Source organism: Globicephala melas, chromosome 1 (genome assembly GCF_963455315.2).
Source record: "Globicephala melas chromosome 1, mGloMel1.2, whole genome shotgun sequence".
NCBI classification, from domain to species: Eukaryota; Metazoa; Chordata; class Mammalia; order Artiodactyla; family Delphinidae; genus Globicephala; species Globicephala melas.
Genome location: NC_083314.1, coordinates 153,131,570 through 153,148,026, shown reverse-complemented (window position 1 = coordinate 153,148,026; position 16,457 = coordinate 153,131,570). Strand labels below are relative to the sequence as shown.

At 43.5% G+C, this 16,457-nt stretch overlaps 1 protein-coding gene, 1 long non-coding RNA gene and 1 pseudogene across 10 annotated transcripts in view; 1 reads left to right on the top strand and 2 right to left on the bottom strand.

Moving 5' to 3' along the window:
* The window catches only part of LOC132597995 (uncharacterized), a 43,440-nt gene extending 38,816 nt beyond the window's left edge, over nt 1–4,624 (bottom strand). The window contains exon 1 of the long non-coding RNA XR_009565592.1: nt 4,123–4,624. This is a non-coding gene — a long non-coding RNA (uncharacterized lncRNA). The remainder of the gene's footprint in view (nt 1–4,122) is intronic.
* Nucleotides 1–16,457, top strand: part of ZNF691 (zinc finger protein 691) — an 83,022-nt gene that overhangs the window by 41,183 nt on the left and 25,382 nt on the right. The window contains exons 3-5 of one of the 9 annotated variants that reach the window (XR_011377409.1): nt 4,993–5,117; nt 10,781–10,843; nt 11,638–11,752. The gene's annotated coding sequence lies outside the window, so the exon portion shown is untranslated. The other 8 variants (XR_011377410.1, XR_009565587.2, XR_011377411.1 and 5 more) reach the window with 8 other exon arrangements.
* On the bottom strand, nt 10,094–14,017 carry LOC115858833 (protein BEX3-like; annotated as a pseudogene).

Sequence of the window (16,457 nt, the reverse complement as noted above, 5' to 3'; positions counted from 1 at the left end):
CTTTGTGTTAGGCTGATTCCTGTTGGGGACAGTGTTCCAGTGGCCTTCAAGGAGCAACCAGCCTAGAGGAAGAGACAGATGGAAGGTGTTGGTTACTGTGATTTGGTTTCGGCCCAGATCCATGTTACAATGGGCCACCATATAGCCCTTGGTAATGGGTTGAGTCCTGGAGAGGGTTGGGGTTATCAAGTGTAATGTTGATTGGGTTTAAGGTTTTTAGTTTCCATTTATTGAGCACCCCCATCAAGTTACTTATACCCAAGGCCTGGGGCCTGGGGAGTAGGCAGGTCAAAAGGCTCCCAGAGTAGGCCCAGGTCCTGGCTCAGGGTTAAAACCACCACTTCAGAGTGTGAAGAACCTAGCCACAAGATACCCACAAAACCACAGACATATGGGGCAAATTGAGACAAAGCAGAGACCATGCTTCCAGACACCCAAAGGAATGGAGCATTGTCCCAGAGACAGCATGTCTACAGACATGGAAAGGGTACTGCTTAGTTCCAGAGCAGGGGTGTGCAGGGTACCTGAGCTTGAGACTTTGTGAAATAGAGTTGATCACACTTTTTACTTTGGCTGTTCAGAGGAAGGACATCTTTATCAAACTGCACCCATTCTGAAAACCTGACTGTGGTCATTCAGAAGCCAAGGCTTGCATAGGAAGTGGGGGAAAACAGGAGTAGAGCTAGAGAAGGAGCCATTCAGGCTCTATGAGAGAACAGCTCATTCCTTTTCCCTCCTACCTTCCTGGAGGGAGAGGCTAGTGATAGAAGGCAGCCCACCATGATACTCATTTCTCAGTGTATGTGGGTCTGAGGTAAACATGGAGAACTTCTTAAGGGTGAACAGGGAATAGCCTGCCCTCCTGGTCAAATGGTAACCCTGCTGCTGTTACATATGGGCCCAGGACGGCTGCCCATCACTCATCACTCAAGGCCTGCCAGACAGTTCCCTTGACCCAGATGCCCCAGGTAGGGGATGGAAGAGAACCTGAATAGGGAGCTGGTACCCTGTCAGCACAACAGGAGCAGAGTTAGAAAACACAACCCCAAGGGAAGCCAGAGGAATACTAATCTGGACCCTCTGGAAAAGTTGTCTTCAAACTGGGTATGCATACCCCTGGGGGTTCACAAAAACTTTCCAAGAGGTATGTGAGCATATTTAGCTTACAGGGAATCAATGTAAAGGTGCTCAGCTTCCAGGTGTACTCTTTACAAAAATTAATCTGACTAAGAGGAGTGATGACAGCAAGATGGTAAAATAAGAAGCTCAGACTCCCTTCCCCAACAGAGACATTGACGTAACAATAATAGACAGTCCAAAAAGCCTTTATGAGAATTCCAGAAACCAGTGAAGAAACTCACAGTACCCAGGCAAACTAAAAGCCAAGAACAGCTACACTGAAACAGATAAGAGGAACCATTTCATTTCACTCACAATAGCCCTTCTCCCAAGCTGGCACGGCTTGGAGCACTCAGGAGTAGAATAGAAATCATAGAGTGAGTGCTCTCAGACCACAGTGGAATTAAACTAGAAATTAGCAACAGAAAAATGGCTAGATAATCCCAAAATACATGGAATTTAAAGTATTAAATAAACTTTAAATAACACAAAACTTCTAAACAACACACAGGCCAAAGAAGAGATATCAAGAGAAATTTTTAAATGTTTTGAACTAAATGAAAAACACAACTTATCAAAATTTGTGGGATGTAGCAAAAGAAGTGCTTTGATGGCACTGAATAACATATATTAGAAAAGAGGGAAACTCTAAACTCAATAATCTAAGCTCTACCTTTGGAAGTTTAGAAAAAGAAGAGAAAACTAAATCAAAAGTAAGCAGAAGAAAAGAAATAATAAAAATTAGAGCAGAAATCAATGAAGCTGAAAACAGGATATCAATAGAGAAAATGATCAAAACCGAAAGCTGGTTCTTTGAAAAGATGAATAAAGTTGATAAGCCTCTAGCTAGGCTAACTGAGAAAAAAGAGGACACAAATTTCTAATATCAGAAGTGAAAAAGGGGGCATCTGATCCCATGGACATTAAAAGGATAATAAAGGAATATGAGCAACTCTATGCCCACAAATTTAATAATCTAGATGAAATGGGCCAATTCCCTGAAAGATAAAAACTATCAAAACTCACATAAGGGGCTTCCCTGGTGGCCCAGTGGTTGAGAGTCCGCCTGCCGATGCAGGGGACGCGGGTTCGTGCCCTGGTCCGGGAAGATCCCACATGCCGCAGAGCGGCTGGGCCCGTGAGCCATGGCCGCTGAGCCTGCACATCTGGAGCCTCTGCTCCGCAACTGGAGAGGCCACAGCAGTGAGAGGCCTGCGTACCGCCAAAAAAAAAAAAAAAAAACCTCACATAAAAAGAAACAGGCTATCTGAGTAGGCTTATATTTATTAAAGAAATTGATCAATATTTAATAACTTCCCCAAACAGAAAGCACCAGGCCCAGGTGGCTTCATTGGTGAATTCTACCAAATATTTAAGGAAGAAATTATATCTATTTTCTACAATACCTCCAGAAGACAGAATCAAGAAGGACTACTTCCTAACTCATTCTATGATATCAGCATTATGCTAATACCAAAACTAGACAAAGACCTTACAAATACAGAAAACTACAGAAAAATATCTCTCATGAACATAGATACAAAAATTCTCAACAAAATATTAGTAAATGGAATCCGACGATGTATTCAATATAAAAAGAATTACAGAGGGAGGATTCTGGGAAGATGGCAGAGTAGGAAGCACCTGGAATCTGTTTCCCCACCAAGACAACAATTGAACTGGCAGAATCTGTCTGATGTAACTATTTTGGAGATCTGGCTGGAGTCTACTGAAAGCCTGCAACTTACAGGGGAAGGCCTGGATGATAAATAGCAGTTAATTCTGGTCAATTTCAGCTCTTAGCACAGTAGCAGGTACTCATCCTCCGCTCCAGCCTCATAGCAGGCAACACACACATTTCTTGGAGTAACCTCCACAGAGCTAGTGGGAGCCATGGTGAATAAAAAGGACACGGTCCTCCAAATATTGGGGATCTGTGCTCTGATTGCTGCTGCTGCTTTCTTTTTTTAAAATAATTTTTATTGGAGTACAGTTGATTTATAATGTTATATTAGTTTCAGGTGAACAGCAAAGTGAATCAGTTATATGTATACATATATCCACTCTTTTTTAGATTCTTTTCCCATATAGGTCATTACAGAGCATTGAGTAGAGTTCCCTGTGCTATACAGTAGGTCCTTACTAGTTATCTATTTTATATATAATAATGTGTATAGGGGCTTCCCTGCTGGCGCAGTGGTTAAGAATCCGCCTACCAATGCAGGGGACACAGGTTCGAGCCTTGGTCCAGGAAGATCCCACATGCCGCAGAGCAACTACTAAGCCTGTGCTCTAGAGCCTGTGAGCCACAGCTACTGAGCCCGCGTGCCACAACTAGTGAAGCCCACGCACCTACAGCCCGTGCTCTGCAATAAGAGAACCACTGCAATGAGAAGGCTGCGCACCACGACAAAGAGTAGCCTCCACTTGCCGCAACTAGAGAAAGTCTGTGCACAGCAATGAAGACCCAGTGCAGCCAGAAATAAATAATAATAAATAAATATTTTAAAAATCTTTAAAAAATACTGTGTATATGTCAATCCCAATCTCCCAGTTTATCCCTTCTCCCCTTTTCCCCCTGGTAACCATACACTTATTTTCTATGTCTGTGACTCTATTTCCGTTTTGTAAATAAGTTTATTTGTACCATTTTTTTAGATTCCACATATAAGCAATATCATAAGATACTTGTCTTTCTCTGTCTGACTTACTTCACTCAGTATGACAGCCTCTAGGTCTATCCATGTTGCTGTGAATGGCATTTGATTGCTGCTTCTGATCACAGAGGTGCAAAGAGAAGGGCAGCTATTGTTGTTGTATCTTCCCCCACTGTCACAAGCCACTCCCCCTCTGGTTCAAGTGACTTCCAGGTGATTTAAAGGACCAGCACCCTTTTCCTGCCCTTCATTTTTCTTTTTCTCCTTTTGGAGCCCAGATATTAAAGACTAGGAGATTCAAAAACAACTGCATATATGGGGAAAATTAGAATGTGACTGTACATACCCAGGGAAAGATGCAGGTCCAGAAAAGACCTGAGGAGACCTTAAGTTTACATCTCAGGCTGATCTGTGGCGCAGAGACAGCCTACAACAATAAAACAAAAAAAACAAACAAATCCATCAAGTCCTGGGGATGGGAGAGAATATGATTTCCAAAGTTACCACATTATTAGATTCAAATGTCCAGTTTTCAACAATAAAAAATCACAAGGCATACAAAGAAACAAGAAATCATGGCCCATTCAAAAAATAAAAAAATTTTAAAAACCAACAAAAACTGTCTCTGAAAAAAGCCTGATGGCAAATCTACTAGAAAAGACTTAAAACACTTGTCTTAAAGATGCTTAAAGAACTAAAGGGAGATGTAGAGAAAGTCAAGAAAGTAATCTATGAGCAAAATGGAAATATCAATAAAGAGATAGAAAACCTAATAAGAAGCCAAAAAGAAATTCTGGAGCCAGAAGTTATAATAACTGAAATGAAAAATTCACTAGAGAGATTCAAAGTCACATTTGAGCAGGCAGAAGAAAGAATCAGTGAACTTGAAGATAGGACAATAGAAATTGTTAAGTCTGAGGAACAGAAAGAAAAAAGATTAAAGAAAAGTGAACAGAGGGCTTCCCTGGTGGCGCAGTGGTTGAGAGTCCGCCTGCCGATGCAGGGGACACGGGTTCGTGCCCAGGTCCGGGAAGATCCCACATGCCGCTGAGCGGCTGGGCCTGTGAGCCTGTCCGGAGCCTGTGCTCTGCAACGGGAGAGGCCACAGCAGTGAGAGGCCCGCGTACCACAAAAAAAAAAAAAAAAAAAAGAAAAGTGAACAGAGCTTAAGGGAACTGTGGGACAACATCAAGCAGACTGATTATATGCATTGCAGGAGACCCAGCATGACGAGAGAGAGAAAGGGACAGAGAGAAAATTTGAAGAAAACAGTGTTTGAAAACTTCTCAAATTTGATGAAAAATATGAATATAAACATCTAACAACCTCAATGAACTCCAGGTAAGATGAACTCAGAGACTCATACTGAGATATAAAAGCAGCGGGAAAGAAGCAAATCATCACACAAAAGTGAGTCTCAATAAGATTTTTGGCAGATTTCTCATGAGAAACTTTGGAGGCCAGAACGCAGTGGGCCAACATATTCAAAGTGTTCGAGGGAAAAAACTGTGAACCAGAATCCTATATCTGGCAAAACTGGCCTTCAAAAGTGAGGGAGAAATTAAGACATTCCCCAATAAACAAAAGCTGAAGAAATCAATCTCTATACTTGATCTGCAAGAAATGCTCAAGGGAGTTCTGCAATGTGAAATACAAGGACATTAAACAGTAACTTGGAGCCATATAGAGAAATAGAAATCTCAACGGAAGTAAATACATGGGCAGTTACAAAAGCTAGTATTATTGTAACAATGGTTTGTAACTGCATATTTTGCTTTCAACATGATTTAAGAGACTAATACATTTAAAGAAAAAAATCTAATTAGTCTAAAAGCTAGTAGTCTTGTAACTGGTTTGAAACTCCAAATTTCATTTTTGACATAATTTAAGAGACTAATGAATTTAAAAGAATTATTAGTTTATGTTTTGGGGCACACAGTGTATAAAGATGTAATTCTGTGGCATCAATAACCAAAAGGGGTGGGGATGGAGATGGAAAGGAGCAGAGTTTTTGCATCTTATTGAAGTTAAGTTGTTATAAATTAAAATTAGAATGTTATAAGTTAAGGATGTTCAATGTAGTTCCCATAATAATCACAAAGAAAAGAACTACAGAATATAAACAAAAGAAAATGAGAAAGGAATGCAAATGTTTTGCTACAAATAAATCAACTAAACACAAAAGAAGACAGTAACACAGAAAATGAGGAACAAAAATCTATGGAGCATATAGAAAACAAGTAGCAAAATGACAGAAGTAAGTCCTTCCTTATCAGGAATTACTTTAAATGTAAATGGATTAAGTTCTCTAATCAAAAGACAGAGACTGGCAGAATGGATAGAAAACACATAATCCAACTATATGCTGCCTACAAAAGACTCACTTTATTTTATTTATTTTTTTAAACTTTTTATTTTATATTGGAGTATACATATACATGTATCCATTCTCCCCCAAACTCCCCTCCCATCCAGGCTGCCACATAACATTGAGCAGAGTTCCCTGTACTATACAGTAAGGTCCTTGTTGGTTATCCATTTTAAATATAGCAGTGTGTACATGTTCATCCCAGACTCCCTAACTATCCCTCCCCCCACTTTCCCCTTTGGTAACCGTAAGTTTGTTTTCTATGTCTGTGAGTCTGTTTCTATTTTGTAAGTAAGTTCATTTGTATCATTTCTTTTTAGATTCTGCATATAAGGGATGTCATACAATATTTCTCTTTCTCTGTTTGACTTACTTCACTCAGTATGACAATCTCTAGGTCCATCCATGTTGTTGCAAATGGCATTATTCCATTCTTTTTAATGACTGAGTAATATTCCATTATACATATGTACCACATCTTCTTTATCCATTCCTCTGAAAAGACTCACTTTAGATCCAAAGACACAAATACAGTAGATTGAAAGTGAAAGGATGGAAAAAGATATTCCATGGAAATAGTAAGCAAAAGAGAGCAAAAAGACAAAATAGACTTTATATCAAAAAAGGTTACAGATTACTAGGGGTATTAGCAGAGGTAAGGGTGTAAGAAAAAGCAGGCCAGAGAGTACAGAGTTTTAAATGGCAGGCTAGGTATTCTTTCTGCAGTGTACAGTCATCAAGGCCATCCAGCAGGGAGGAGCCATAATCCTAGACCTGAGTGTGAAGGATGAAATGAGAAGAGTGTGGAGGAAGTCAACTTGGTTGAGGAGTTATTTCAGTTTACTCAGAGAACAATATACCTTTTTCCATAAATGTCCTGATATAAAATACCCCTAATAGGGCCTGCCTCTGAAAATATGTCTCAAAGAGTTAGACGTGATTTTTGAAAGTATAAAACGAAAGGCTAAAGCTTGGCCCAAGCTCCAGCACCTATTGCCCCAAAATAAAAGAACAAACAAATGTACAGATTTTGACCCAGTTGCTTTTGTTCTAATTGGTTTTTAAGAGAGCCAGCATAGGTTGGCTGTATAATAATACAATAATAATAAAACACAACATTGTAAATCAACTACACTTCAATTAAAAAAAGAATTAAAGGGCTTCCCTGGTGGCGCAGTGGTTGAGAGTCCGCCTGCTGATGCAGGGGACACGGGTTCGTGCCCCGGTCTGGGAGGATCCCACATGCCACGGAGCGGCTGGGCCCGTGAGCCATGGCCGCTGAGCCTGCGCGTCCGGAGCCTGTGCTCCGCAACGGGAGAGGCCACAACAGTGAGAGGCCCGCGTACCGCAAAAAAAAAAAAGAATTAAAAACAAATAAACAAACAAAATGATTATAGTAACCATTGAATGAGCACTTGCTATGAGCCAGGTACTGTAAGTCTTTCCTCATTCAATACTCACAAACCTGTGATGTAGATTCACTTATTATCATCATTTCATAGATAAAGAAACTGAGTCTAAGAGAGGTCAGAGTCAATATGCAGCATTACTTAGATTAAAATGCTGTGCTTTCTATTTCAAAATCATGTCTTTACCCATTGCACTTCATGTGCTTAAGCAGCTGTGCTTGGCAGACAGCGTATAGCATTGCCCCTAGGGATGATGATGTGACAAGAAAAGAACTGCTTGACTTCTTTGTGTCTTGATTTGTTCAGCAGTAAGTGGAAATAATAACTGCCTTTTCATCAGGCAGAGTAACGGGAGATAAGACTGTTTTTCCCTCTTGGTTTGATTGCAAAAGAGGCCATGTCCACCCATAGGTGTGAATGGAAATAAGAGGCCACTTACAGAGTGTGGTTTGTGTTGGTGGCCCAAGTGCAGTTGCCTCATCTATACAATGGGTATAATAATAATAGTGTCCACCTCCTAGGATGTTTGTAAGGATCCAATGTATTCATACATGTCACAGATTTAGGACAGTGCTTGACAAATAGCACTCGCTATCTAAATACTAGCCATTACTGGTATTAAAGATAGAAACTTGGCTACCAGGGATCACTGTGGCCATAAATATATGTAACCTCCAAGCAGAGATAGGGAGAAGCCTCACTCACCCTGGCTTTTTCTCAGTAGGCATTTAGTTAGGAAGATTAGCTAGCTATAATCTTGGCCAATAGTAAGCAGAGCGCAAAGAAAATGACAGGGATGGAGAAATAACGTTATCAGAAAATAAAAATAGCTCCTAATTTTTACCATTTCTAAAATCAAGCACCACATTAAGAGTATACCAACTTGGTCTTGCCTAATCCTCACAGTTCTGTGGGGTAGGTGTTATTAACTGTGTCCTCTGTCAGCCTCCACTCCCACCTCTGTAAAAAGACAATAGAAGGTGATGGGAGAGGTGGGGGGAGGGTGGTCCTGCTGGGCTCCTGGCCGAGCAGCTTCTCTTGGCTCTCTCCGAGGCAGGAAGCGCCTCTTCCACAGGACATCAGTGTAAGCCTGAATAACAAAAAGAATTTCTCCCTCCTAAGCCATGGCACATCAGTTGCACAGAAATACCACTTTGGGAAACAGTCTTCAGGAGAGCCTCGATGAGCTCATACAATCTCAACAGATTACCCCCCAACTTGCCCTTCAAGTTTTACTTCAGTTTGATAAGGCTATATATTCAGTGTTGGTACAGAAGGTCAGGAACAGAATCAATTCCAGGCCTGTGTATGTTTGGCTACCTTCCCTAAAGAGTTACTGAGATTTCAAACGTCTGAAACATTATCTGCAGGATTGAAGGGCTCTCTAAATACCTACAGATTCTGCGATAATGTATGGACTTTTGTATTGAATGATGTTGAATTCAGAGAGGTGACAGAACTTGATAAAGTGAAAATTGTAGCCTGTGAGTGGGACCTCTCTGGTGGACAAGTGGCTAAGACTCTGTGCTCCCAATGCAGGGGGTCCGGGTTCGATCCCTGGTCAGGGAACTAGATCCCACATGTCGCAACTAAGAGTTGCGCATGCCGCAACTAAAGTTTCCTCACGCGGCAACCAAAATAGATCCCGCAGGCTGCAACTAAGGATCCTGCATGCCACAACAAAGATCCTGCACGCAGCAATGAAGATCCCATGTGCTGCAACTAAGACCCGGCGCAGCCAAATAAATAAATAAATAATTTTAAAAAGTGTAGCCTGCGATGGTAAAAATTCTGGCTCCAATACTACAGAATGAATAGAAAAAAACTGGCTTTTTAATGCCATCCTGTTATTGTTCATCTCTTTTCGAAGAGAAGCATAGGAGACTTTTTAAAAAATTTATTCTAGCATTGCAGAAATGACTACACTGTGCCGTACTATCAGAGAATTCCAGTAGAAAGAAGCTTATAACTCTGTACCCTCTTACATTACATTTATTATACATCATGAAGAAACAGAACTTTCTTTTTAATGACACATCAAACACTGTTGCCTTCCTAAGACTATTCTTTAATAAATTCATTTTAAAACAAACAAACAAAAAGTGATGGGTATTCTTGCCTGGGCAATATGACCCCAGAGCCCACACTTCTAACCTCTACCCTCAGCTTCTTTGAGGGTTTACCACTGGGAACCAGACGTCAAGGTGGGGGGTCAACAGGCTGGGGTGGAGGTGGGGGAACTAAGACACGCCATAATTACACCACAGTCTGCAGTAGGGTTTAAGGAAATAAATTATAGGCCCCCAGTACTTTGAGTTTCCTCGTTTAAAATCAGATTTTAAACCCTAGGCCACAAGTATCAATGGTACTTTCTGAGAAACTCTGATTGAAGCCTGTTGACACAAGTGCTTTTGAAAGTTCAAAACACCAATAGATCTTGTACCCTCTGCTTAGAAAGAAAGGAGGGAGGACAGAGAATATCTACTTCCCAGGTTTTATAAAGTTTAGATTAAATTTATACTTATTCTTGTTTTTTTGGGTTTTTTTTTTTTTGCTTTTTAATTGCTTTATTAACTTCACATTTTCCATGCAAATGGGTGAACCTCTCAATCTGAGTTTGTTGACAGAAACTCAGATTGGGTGCCAAGGCAATCTCCAATTAGAAGCTGGTAACACAGAACCCACCTGACATGGAAATTACGTAAGGTTCACAGCAAATGGATCAGAAAAGGTGTATCAGGAAAATGCAAGAGAAAAGAGAACAACAGTGGGAATCACAGTACTAATCTCATGGAAAATGGCAGGAGTCAATGCATAAGGCAGAATTCATCATGATGGTCATGGTGATTAGAGAGCTCCCCCATAAAGATATGTAGACAATTCCTCAACTGCAACTCCCTAAGTTTTCTCCTGATTTCGCTCATCTCTTCATGAACATTTCCATGTAATCTCCATCTCCACCCATCCCATCTTTGACCTGCCTATTGGGTATGGCTCATCAGAAATTAGGGGCAAGTTGGCGAGCCTGTCCCCGTCTATTATCTCCTGCCGGCTGGTGGCCTTCGCCCCCTCCCAAAAGGCGGTTTTCCTTTCCTTTTTGCACAGGCTGCTCCATTTCTTCGTTTCCCTGGGCCTTCCTTGCTGTCTCCTGCTCCTCCCGATTCCCGCCACAAGTGCGCCACCGTGAAACTTAATACTTATTCTTTATACTTATTTCTATCTTGCAGAGCAGTAGAAATTTCCAAGACTCGTTACTGGGAAAGGCAGTGAAATTTCTGTAAGAGTCAGAGGTTTGTTTTCATAATTATCTTCCATGGGTTGTTTTCCCCTTACAATATATTTTCATTACAGAAAACTATATGTGTTGCAATATAGGTCCCCTCCAAGTTGTAAAGTCTGTCACAGGAGGGTGGATTTGCTCACTAACTCTATGATAACTAACCTGCTAAGCATAACTGCATATTATAATGAACACAAACAAAATACCAAAACTGGGAAGTTTCTTCTTACATTAAAAAAAAAACCCAAAACAAAACCCAAAGTCCTCATGTGATATATGAGGCCCTACACGATCTAGCATCCTGCCACCTCTCTGCCCTCATCTCCCTGTCGCCCTGGTCCAGCCATCCTGGCCTCCTTGCTTGTCCTTCAACACACCAGACATGGTCCTGCCTTTGTACCTTTGGACTTGCTGTTCTCTTGGCTTAGAAAAGCCTTTCCCCCAGATTATGCATATGATTTGCTCCCTTACTTCATTCACATTTGTTCAGATATCACACCCTCAGGGAGACCTTCAAATTATCTCATCTAAAATCAAGCCACCCACTTCACCCTCACATCCATCATCTTCTATTCTTTGGTTTGCCTCTTCTTCCCCATAACACAAATCATCATCTGATACTTTATTATACGTTTGTTGATTGCTGATTGCTGGGTTTTCCCCACCAGAATGTAAGCTCCATGAAGGCAAATCTTTGTTTTGTTTGCTGCTGTATCCCCAGCCCTAGAACAATGCCTGGCACCCAGCAGGTGCTCAATAAATGAATGAAGTGAAACTAATGAAAAGATATGGGTTCCATGACAGGAAAGAGCTTGCACTGGGAACCCTGCACCAGGTGGTTTAGGAGATGCCGACCATCAGAGCCAGAGATGACCTTGAGAAGGGAAGAGATCCCTGGGAATTCACAGAAACCTGGGGGGTGAGTACCAGACTTTATGAAGGGGGTGAAAGGGGGGAATATGGAGTAACTCTAACTGACACATGCATCACACACACATTATCTTATTTCATCTTAATATCACAACAGATGAGGAAATTGAAGATCAGAAAGGTGAAGTGACTTACCCATGGTTATTCAGCTAAGTAGCAGAGCCTCGATCTGAAGTCAACTCTGTCTGACTCTAGAAACCATGTTCTTTTCAAGACACCACACAGCTGAGGAGAAAGTTTGGCAAAGAGTGTGTGTTCAGTTAAGTAACAGTTGAAGGAATGAACAAATGATTCATAGAGAAAGTGTTAATTTGGTCTTTTTTGAGATCAAACAGCCTTATGGAGAGACCAAAGGCAGACCTGGAGAAAGAAGGAGATTGAACAAAAAGTTTTAAGATTAGATAGTTAGGTGAGGAGCTGTCCAGGGAACACTGAGTACATCAGCTTAGCTGGATCTTAGAGTGTTAATGGAGCATTTTGGGAGATAAGGTCTCCAAGGACCCAAATGTGAAAGATCTTGACTGCTTGCTTATGGAATTCGGACTTTACCATGAGACGGTGGGGAGCATTAAGCTGTAGAGTAATGTGCTCAGACACCGCTTTAGGAAGTCATTCTGGGGTGCTGGGGATGGGATTACCAAATGGATTTATTGTAATAGTCCCAGTGAAGAGTTATCGCCAAAGCAGTCAGTTCTCTCTGAACCCATGAAAGGTTGAGGTTAAAACCAGCCCTGACCTAAACATTCACACAACAGCCACTAGTTGGCAGCAATGTCCCAAGAAACAGGTGAGCCAGCCTCCAAGTAGGAGCTTCCTCAGCCAGCTCCTTGGGCTGTGATGGGGTATGGTCACCTGGTGGAACACAAGAGTAGTTGGGAGAACAGCCTGTGTGGAGGGAACCCCAAAGACCCACAGGGGAAGGAGTATGTGGAGGTCAGAGGACAGGGTGATCAATGCCTGGAGGATGGTTGCAGTGGGATGGGGGGCAGGGGTGAGAGGGGAGGCTGCATCTGAGAGGTAGAAACTGATTGCAAATGGCCTTGAATTTCCAGGCTAAGAAAGCTGGACATTATCCTGAGGGAAATGGGGACCCAGGAAACCCATGTTTAAGTAGAAGAGAAACATGACTAGACTTGCCTTTTAGAAAGATCACCAAGATTGCAGTGTGGAGAATGAGGGGAAAGAGACAGGAAGCAGAGAGAACAGTGAGGAGGTGCTGCAGTGATCCCCAGAGAGACGATGAGTGGTCTGAACTAGGGTCAGCAATTGAAGTGGACAGAAGGGGTCAGATTTGTAGGTGACTTAAGAAATAAAAATCATAGAATGAGAAAGAGGGCATTAAAATGTAGTTTTCAAAAAAAAAAATGTAGTTTTCACAGAAGAGAATGAATATTCTCTCCCCATTATTAAGAACACTTTCTGAATTGTTGGATTTTCTCCCTAAAACTGCAGTGGAAGAGCTCAGATCGTGGAACTTCTTTAGGTCTAAATTCACTCAGTCTGTGGTGGGAACCGGCGACAAAGGAATGACTTAGCAGTTGCCTCCCCACTGGTGGAATAACAGTCAACTGTACAGTGTGGTGAGGGCTTTGATGGAGGAAATACAGGACAGTGTGGGGTCCAGCGGGGGAACCTGATGTAGGTTTCCAGAGAGAGGAGACTTGTGAGCCCAAAATATGCAAAGGATCTCACAAAACTGTCAGTGAGCTAAGCACTGGAAAAGAAGGGAGTCTGGGAGCAGCCCCGTTACCTGTTTACCCCTTTTCGTCACAAACCGTAGGCGTCACCTTATGCGCGATAAGGTGTCCCAGGTGAGCTACATTCTCCAGGATGAAAGCGCTAACCCAGCCACGGTCGCCAGCTCCTGGAGCAAACTCACTTCCCAGAAGACAGACATGCTTAGCGTCCCTCAGAGGCTCCTGGACCACCGCCCAGGGCAGACAGGCTGTGATTGGTGGGAGCCTGGGGCCCGCCCCTCACCAGCCCCAAACTGCGGTTCTGATTGGTGGAGAAACAGCGTAGCCCCGCCTCTCCCGCCAGTCGGCAAAGGAGGCTACCCAGGTGGGTGCGCGACCGCTGAGGGGGCCCTAGAGCACCGCTGTTACGGTCTGGGAGAGATGGAAGATCTCCCCGGCCCCAAATCTTCTACACCCGCGATGGACTGCAGTCCCTAGAGAAAAGGCGTCAAGGGACCGGAAGCTGTGCTTCCCGGAGCATTGTGGGCCCAGGCGGGGGTGGGCCGGGTCTTCCGGCGCCTGCGTGCACCTAGCAGTTTGGGAAATGGTGGCCCCCGGCACGTTGGTGTAAGCCCTGTGAGGGGCGGGAACCCGGGAGTGGGTTCTCGGGCATTTTCAGACCAGGGTGTGGAGCCCTGGGCTGGGGTGGGGCCGGGATGCTACCGGGCGCCGCCCCGCTTTGGGGCCTCCTCGGGCGCCACTGCTTTGCATCCTTAAGCTCAGGCCTCTAGCGTGCCCCTTCCGCCCCAACCCCACCCCTAGTCCGTTTCCTTCCATCCGGTGGGAACAGCAGCAGGGGTGCCACCATAGGATTTTAAGAGCGCCGAGTGCGCACCTGGCATCCTGGGCCCCTGACTCCTCTTTGCATTACCCCTCCCGGGGCCCCTGCGAAGCAAGAGCTAACTCCTTTCAACAGAAGCCTGCTGGGGCCATGTGATAAGGCCTCCTCCATCGCACCTGGTCCCAGCCCTTCATCGGTTAACCACCCTGCCCCCAGGCTCAGGCAAGGCACAACCCTTCTCCGAGCCTCACTCCTGATTTGTGAGATGGGGATGGCTAACTCCTCAGATTCTCTGTACCGAATGATAATACACACAGGCACTGCCAATTACGATGTACCCGTTTTCCCTTCTCACCCTCTCCGTACAACCCCGCTTCATGGCAAGCAGATTTTATAGTTTAACCTGTGTGCAGTTATGAAGGCTTCGACAGGCATATCCACCCCACCCCCCGATTTTGTCAGCCGAGCCTCTAGGGACAAATATCCTTGGTGCTTTTATTTCAACTGTTTTCTGAGTGCCTGCTCTGTGCCAAGCACTGTATTTAGTACTGAAGACCCAGATGAACCAAATTGACTTCTTTCCATGAAATTGAGACTAGTGGGGGAAATAGGAACTTGTGATAAAGGTGGTGATAAAAGACATGTGATAAAAGATACAGTGCCACAAGAAAGGAACAAATGAAGTGCTCTTGAAATTCAGGGATTGGGAGAAGGCGGTTAGAAGTCTTTAGAGGGTGTGCAGTAGCCTATAAAGCTGGATCAGAGGGGGCATTCTGAATTAAATAGATGGGAGAAGGCAGCTTGACAGCTCACTCTGCCCATGCAGTGAACATGGTTCATTTTGCTTTGGAGGGGCTGGGGGTTTGGGGTGAGGAGTGGGGTATAGGGTGGGGGGTGTGCAGTATAATTTTTTTTTTTTTGGCCACGCGGCTTGCGGGATCTTAGTTCCCTGACCAGGGACTGAACCTGGGCCACCACAGTGAAAGCGCCGAATCCTAACCACTGGACCACTAGGCAATTCCTGCAGTGTAATTGTTAAAAGCAGGGGTTTTAGCGTATTTGCTGTGAGACTTCAGGCACGTTCACCTCCTTGAGCCTGTCAACTGTACAGAGATAGTACCTACCTCACATTCAAGATAACGCGTATTATCTTGATGCCTGAGCATCAAGGTCAGCACATAGCTGTCATTTTTTTGAATACCAGCTATCCTACGTGAAGGAAAATGGGAATGCCTCGAATGCCAAGATTTTTAGATTTTTCTCTAGGTAATAGAGATCAAACAGATTTTTAAGCAGTAGAGCGTGTTGATCAAAGGTGCTTGGAAGTGACTGAATCTTGGAGTCAAAAAGTCTGAAGCCGCTCTAATAGTTGCTTCTTTCCCATTCCCATCCAAATCTGTCTACCCTCAACCCATATGCATTTCAGAACGATGTTGCTAAAAACCAGCCATTTATATCTGCTTAGGTAAGTTACAGAGTAAGGTGGTGTATTTACAAGTTGGTTTGTCCAGATATACTATAACTTAGTGTCTGTATTTAATATTGACAACCAAAAAATATATATAAATATCTTCCAACTATACACAGCAGGGCAGGAGTGTTCACGTCTTCTTGAATAGTGAGTTCTCAGTTTCCCATGGCCCTCCTCTCTTGGTGACCGTCTGGCCCTCAGTGCAAAGGAGACTAGCACCTGGCAGCCCAGTCTGGCCCTTCCCCTCTCCTCCCTGTACTCCAGTGCTCCCAACTGGTCTCAGGCAAGGGAAGATTAATTTGAGTGGTTGGGTAGGAAGAGACAGGAATGGGCGAATCCTAATGGAGCCTGATCCTGGAGCCTGATCCCTAGGTGGGGAGACCCAGGCCCACAGAAGGAGTGGCCAGAGCCACCTCTTAGGGTAGAAGACTCATGGTTCGTAGTTCGATTAGTGTGTCCTTGGGTCATAGGTCCGGCCCTACAGATTAGCTTGGCAAAGAAGGCAAGTGTCTAGGCAGGGCTTGGTCCCCACCCTCAGGCACTGAGCCATTCAGGGTGAAGCCAGGGATGTGGATAAAGGAGACTCTGGCTGATAAAAAAATAATAACAAAATCAGTAATAAAAAAATTATAAAACCTGTTGCTTGTCTGAATAGATCTGAGCAACAGTCTTGTTAAAATCCTGGAGCCATTAAAAGTCCTGAATA